This window comes from Tasmannia lanceolata, unplaced genomic scaffold, assembly GCF_043159265.1.
Source record: "Tasmannia lanceolata isolate RefF3 unplaced genomic scaffold, GAP_Taslan_0.1 ptg000037l, whole genome shotgun sequence".
Classification (NCBI taxonomy): Eukaryota; Viridiplantae; Streptophyta; class Magnoliopsida; order Canellales; family Winteraceae; genus Tasmannia; species Tasmannia lanceolata.
Window position 1 is genome coordinate 21,628,324 of NW_027518714.1, and position 7,407 is coordinate 21,635,730.

A 7,407-nucleotide genomic window follows, 5' to 3' on the forward strand; every position below is an offset into this window, starting at 1 on the left:
GTAAACTGAACTTCGCAACCGCAACCTTGCAGGCGAAACCTGTACCTCTGGGCACTAACAGGTTGGTCATTTTCATAGGATCTTGATCTTGGGATTTGCGCAAGAGGTAGGTGATCCTACCCTATGTCAGTGTATTACGTATATTTGCATATATTTAGATTTGTTGCAAGCTTTTATTACAGTTCATTTTATGGAACTTGTTTTGAAAATGTTTCTCACTGATATCTTTTAGCATGTCATACTAAATGGTTGAATTGTCATTATCCATGAAATGTTTTTAGTCCGAACATGCCTCCTTATTTATACAAAAAGAGTTTTGTGACTAACATGTTTTTGGAAACTCAAATTCATGAAACACTATTGAAAAGCATTCTATATATGATATGGTTTCAATGGTTTGGAACGGGGGAGCCCCCAATGGGTTGAAACGTCTTCAAAATTTATGGCACGGTATTGAAAACATTAAATTGTTTTTCTCTATATTTGTATACAGTCTTGGTATGGAATGGATTCCGCCAGTAAGGTTGATCTCTGGTGGGGATCTAGTGCCCAACCTGCCAGTGGGTGAGTACACTGGACGTGATCACGTTGACCGGTCAAATTTTATCTGCCCGTAAGGTTGATCTCGGGTGGCCAGTAGGGAGTCCTCTGGCTATTGATAATATTAAATTGCGCGCTTTAGGACCTGTGAGTCCTGCGAACGAGTGTTCGCCGCGAACGAGTGTTCGCCTTGGGTATGCTACTTGCCAATAAGGTTGGAAATTGGCCACAGAGAAGACTGTTAAGTATTTGATTTCCAAGTGGAAAGATGCAAAATCAAGTGTTTGAAAATATATATTCTTGTCATTGATTTCCAAGTGGAAAACTGCATAACCGAGTGGTTGGAACTGTTTTTGTAAAAACATGTATCTTTCTTATATAGCTTATGTAGAAATGATCTTCTTAATTCTTATCAATTTCTGCATTGGCTAAATTTTATGGCATGTTACTTCTTTTCCGCACCAGCTTTGTTTTCGTTTTCCTATTAGCTGGCTTGGATTTGGAAAACCGGCTGGGCTGTTAGCTCATTATGTGGTTTAACAATTTTCAGACACAGAAGAGCGGCAGTAGACTTGCTGAGATCAGGCACTTGGATTGTAGCTTAGGAAATTTCTTGCTTTCTTTCATTATTCGAGCTAGAGACTTTTATTACGTTATTAAGGTGATTGTCGTCTAATAAGAATTTTTGGATTTAGACTTATGGACCTAATCTATATTTGTATTTCATTTGAACTCTAATTGAGACTAAAATTTCCGCATTTATTAGTTACTCTGATGGTTGAGAATAGTTGTTTGTAAAGGAGCATTGCATGCTTGTGGGGGGCGACACTATGGGCATGCGGCGGCTGTCACGTGCGCCTTACCTCGAATTCTGGGTTTGGGGCGTGACAGTATATCAGAATCTCCATGCTATATTCAGGGAATGACCAAACTACGAGAAGCATATTTAAAACATTGCCTCAGAAAGTGATACAATGAAAAGATGTACCATATTTCCTTGGGCAACGTAAAAAAACCAGCCTTTTATTTTTATTCTTTTTATAAAGTGTCGAGAGCACAAACAGAGCACAAAAAAGTGAAAAGGGCTGATTTTGGGCTCACATTAGGGCTGGGACACTCCTAGTCCTAGGGCTTGTTTGGCAAATTAACCCTGATGCATACCTTTTGTTTTCTACCTAAAAGATCCTAAAAATCCAAAAAATTTATTAAAAAAATGTAATTAATTATGTAATTGGGATTTTGTAGAGCTTCCACACACGCACTCACGGAAAAAAAAAAAAAAAGAAAAAAAAAACGGACTTGATTTTCCAAACACGATTATGTAAGGAACACTAACGGGTGCACTAAGGGTTAGGGCACCCGTTAGCAAAACCCAAAATTGGTGTTAAAGTATGGAAGCATGTGTAAAATGATTGGAAAATCTCTTTTCCAATGCACCTTAACGGGTGCCCTTAGGGCACTTGTTAGCAAAACCCAAAATGAATTAATCAGACGTGAGTTTCCAAACACGATTATGGATGGTTTGGATCACCCTATGGTGTATTTGTCAAGGAAAAGTATATGACCTTCAAAAGGACAACTCCCTTTAATTACAGTTGCCTTTCCATCCATAAAGTTATTGAGATGTCATGATATTTTACTGAATCCTTCGTGGAAATGTTTTTACAATTCAAGTGCTAATGTCATTCATTTTCGTTTGTAAACTTTGGTTAGCACTTGGGCTTTCGTTCTTAGGCTTTGGACTTTTGTTTTAATAACATTTAGGACCTTTGGAAATGATTTAACATGAAATACAAATAGGTTTCAAGGTTGGTTTTGAAAGAAGATTGAAAAACACTTTGAAATGCAAAACCACTTGAAATAGATCTCCAATACAATCTATAAAGTTTAACTACTTAGTACCTTGATCATATTGGCTTCAAAGGTCTTCTTTGTGCTCTTGGCTTGTAAGTGAACACTTGAATTGCTTTGGTCCATGTGACTCTGTCTCTCTTCCATCATCTTCACTTTGAATGCTTGAGATAGTCACCAACACTAGTTCATCTTCAAGCTCCTCTTGGCATTGTGCAAGGCATGCTTGTGGGATCTTTAAGTTGAGCTTTATGTTTGAAAATCTTCCAAGGATGATGCCTCCAATGCGTACAAGCTCTCTTAGCTCCTTTGCACATGTTGATCCTCAAGCCTTGTGTTGTGTTGTATTGTGTAATGGCGATATGACATATGCAGTTCCTATTGAAAGCACAATACTCCAAGACAACACATTAGTCCATAAAGACTAATCAATTTGGGTTTGCTAGCATCAAAACAAGAAGGTAAAGGTGAATAGTTGAACCCATGGGAACCCTTGGGCTAACAAAAATTATCTAATTTTAATAATTATGATAAAATGCTCTAGATAAGTTTAGTGATTATTATAATTGCCCAAAGGTGATTTATTAACCATGATAATTAATCTATGAGCATTTTAGTAATTATTGAAATTGATCAACGGCAATGTAGTAATTATTTTGTTTAAAGGCAGTACAATAATTATGATAAATTGCCAATAAATTTGTCCCGTGATTATTTATCAAAGATAGTGGGATAATTTTGAAGAATTACCATCGATATTTGTGGAATATTGCTTTATTAGGTTTACTATTGCTAAAATGAACCATCTATGGATTATAGCATGCGAATAACAATAATTAAGCTTTAGATAATGAATTATCATTGATAAAATGAAAGCACTGATATACTTGTCCTTTTCACATGATCCGGAAAGAGTTGGAGTGGGTGGTTAACCACCAAAGTGGTCCATTCAGGAGACTAAAGGACTTTCCAAATCATGTTAGGAAATTGCGTTTTGGATTCTAGTGGGTAGAGGTTGGCCCAAAGGAAACCTCTACTTGGCTCAATTCAAGACAGCACATGCAGCAGACAGAAGTCTAACAGCCTATAATATCTCTTCATCCCAAAGGTGTTATATTTTCGAAAGTTTTTAGAATTTTCGACGACTGGCATCGTGATAAAGTTCTGGACAGGACCTTTACCTGTCGGATGCACGAAGGACTTCCAGTGATAAAGTTCTGGACATGGCCGTTGCACATTGAGATCTTATCCTAAAGGAAGGATCATATGGGTGCAGGAAGGACTTCCAGTCAATTCTTAAATGCATTTATTATGTTTTCATTGAGGTATGTTTGGAGAGGACCATTGCATATTGTATTCTTGTCCCAAAGGAAAGATTACAAAGGTGCGGTTAGGACTCCCAATTGATCTTCTCCGTAAGATTTGATTTAAGGAAGAATTTAAATATTTTGTTGAGAGTGGATGAGCCTATTTTGATAGCTCTCATAATGTGAAATCCAAATCTAAAAGTAAATGAGAGTGGAATGCATATGTTGTCTGATAGTATATATGATGATTTATATATGAGGCCATCAGGAAAGGTATTCAAAGTCTGATAAAGTGAATTAGAACTTAAATGTCATTAGACAAAGCTTTTCATAAAAAAAAAAGAGAGCAAACAATAGATTTGGATGAATACCCTAACGAATATGAAACATAATAGTATGTTCCTAAATTGGTCCTGATTCAATGTTGAAGATTTCTTTAAGATTATCAAGGTAGAGGTCATATGTCTGGGATATAGAAATATAATGAGCTAATTTGTTATGGATGGGGACATCAGTGGGAGTGTATAATTTTTGAAATTCTTTTATGATAATACTTTATTGATCGCTCATTATTGTCTGTAAATTAAGGAGCTCAATTAATTTTTTCGATAAGAAATCAAAATATTGTGTTTGGATTTACATCCTGTGATCACCATATTAATCGTTCAGTATATATACCTCAGGATTAGTGGGACAATAATTGATTTTCTTTTGGCCTATTGTGAAGAATTTATAAGAACTTGATAAGGGCTTGATTCCACTCTAGGGCCATGGATAGCTCAAGGTTAATTAGACCGTGGCTGGTTTGATTTATTAAAATAAAATTCTGATATCAGTAAAGGAATATGTGTATTCAATGGTTAACTATGGGAATATTCCTGGAATGAAAGCCTTAAGTTTCATACTTAAGCATGACGGTAATAGTCGGATAAGGGCTTCAGGTAAGAAGCAAAAGAGCATTAAGTTATACACTTAAGCATGACAGTCATTAGTCACATAAGGCTTCAGGAGAGAAGTATAAAGGTTGACCAATATTAGATTTAGCGTAAAGGATCGCATAAAGGTACGCTATTTCCATACTACACGTTCCATATTTGTCGGCGATCATTTGTGAACGAGATTTCTGATAATGGTGATCATACTTGGTCATACACCGTTTGTTGGAGTATTGACCTCTATGGTTCGTTATTAGAATCTTGTTAGACAGGATCCTGTTTGTGAGATGTTATCACATTAATCTTATTTGGCCAAAAGGTTTTCCAGTCTAGATACGTATCAAGGTTAGTCTTATGCTCAATGCTTGCCCAAGTGGGAGAATGTAAGATCTTATGTGGGCAATCATTGATATAAGATCTACGGTCTATATTGAAGAATGAGATTAAGTGTGAAATTACTGGAGTTACCCATTTCCATTGTGATCAGTGAGGGGTATAAGGGTAATCAGTGCATCTCATCTCTATTGAGACATGGATTATTAGTGTAGCCCTTGATTCAATTGTATCAGTTGGTTAAAAAGATTAAGCCAACTAGAGTTCTCTATTGGGGGCGTTACTCTAGGAGGTCTTGATCTATAAATAAAAGGGTTGGTCTTTGCTGCCGTCTAACCTGTCATAAGGAGATCTCCCAGACGAGAGATCAGTAAAAGTAGAGAGACAGTAGAAGATCATCCCGTTCGGTCCACGACCATGGGAGATCGTGGTAAGCTTCACAATTCTTTCTTTTGTATCCTAGTACTTTGCATGGTAGATCATTTTATTAATTTGTTACAATCATGGAATATAGATTGAACACCATGATCCTAAGTTTAACAGATCCTAGCCTTCCGATCTGAATGTTACAGGGTTGATCCTAACCTTCTAAAGATCGGAGCGTTAGGATCAACTGATGGAAATAACTTTTGGGGCACAACCTACTTAGACTGTGGCCCATCTAATGGACGGTTTGGATCATCGTATGGTGTAGGCCATACCGTACTTTTAATAAAGTGAGGAGTGCCCTCATCAAAATACAATAGTGCTGATAAAATTTCCCTTAGTCTTTTATACTTTACAAGTTTTGAAATGATCTATCTTTTTCTTGGTAAGATGTAAACAGGGGTAGACTTTTTGAGATACACCTCATAAAGTCCAGAGAACTGGCCAATACTAGTCTTCCAGTACCTTTCCTTTGACAAGACGTGTGGGTACCTATATGACCTGAAACAAACTGAACGGCCTCAAGTGGGGGTCATTAGTTAGAGGAATTCTAGTAGTGTTTGTAGACACCTCCATTTTGCTATGCTTTAGAAAGCAAAGAGTTGGGTAAGTTTGTCAAGTCTAGAGTGATCCTGAGAGGTTCCAGGGTGTCCTAAAAGGTCCCGATGGATGTTATTTGGTGTTTCTAATCGAATATGCAGAGCCGCTATTTTTGGGATTTCCTAGGGTTTTTCTCATTTTTCAGGGTTCGTACCATTGAGGGGTAATTTGGTTATTTCCCTCATGATTAGCATCCAGTATGGAGTGAGGTTGTCTCACAAAAAAAATTCGGATGAGGGAAAAGTTTTGAATATATTGCTTTGGATTGGGTTAATCCAAGGGGGCCCCGCACATTGTTTTGGTGAAGAATGAATTGAAACTTGTTTGGATCTAGTTTTCCTTAAGATTAGAGCCTGAATACACAGTGATCCGCAAGATGAAGGGGGTGGATCATCAAATGGATAGTGGAGATCATCTTATTTTGGTCTAAGTATGAATTACAAGGTGATGTACATTTAATTTGTTAAATGAAGGGTTTAGATTATCCGATGAAAATGGGATATGGATTACAAATGGATTTATTTTATATGGTATTAAATCGACGGTTGGATCATTATTAGGGGTTGATTTGGAGGTAATATCTGCATGCATTATGTAGTCTGTCATTTGAATGGTTGAGATAGTTTCAAAAGGTGGTTCGGGTAGTTACATTACAAAGAGTATACTTGGTATTATGAATTAATAACTAACTTCTCGTACCCTTTAAATTTCAGTAGGGAACATATTTTTCACCTAAAAAAGTGGCGCCAATTCCCTACAAAAGTGGCTGACTATCCCCTACTTTTCTCCCCTAATAGTTTTCCCATATGGCCGATCTTGCCTACTTTTTCTCCCACCCTAATCGGTTTCCCATCATGACCGATCCTCCCTATATTTTCTCTCATAATGGATCTCCAACTCCAATCGGTTTCACATGGTGTCCCTCATCGAATCAAACTCCATACTCCAATCGGTTCCTGTAGACACCCCATTTTGACCGGACCCAAATTCGTAGTGTTTGTGTGAAACCTTGTCAAATCGGTGAGTTGGGATCCCAAATTGAACCCTAGGGTAGCTTAAGGTCTCCCGTGGGTCTCCGTAAAATTTCGTTGAGATCCGAGCGCGTTTGCTCAGTGAACGAGCCAAGAGAGTAAGTGCAATGCGAATCCGGAAGGGGGATAGATTAGTCAAGTCGGGGGTTGTCCGTGGGAAAAAGAAGCAAATATATCATTTTGTTACAAAATGGGGGTTGAAATAGCCCGTTTTTGTCGCGGCCGATTCGTGCGCATTATCATTTTTGTGCGCCCATCACTAGGGTAGTCCCGATATCAGTGATTGATTTTTTTATATATAAAAACCAAAAATCAATGAGAAACGAAGGGGGTTCTCATTTTTTTTTTTCGCTAAGATTTTCAGAGAGAGGGAGAAGAAGAAGG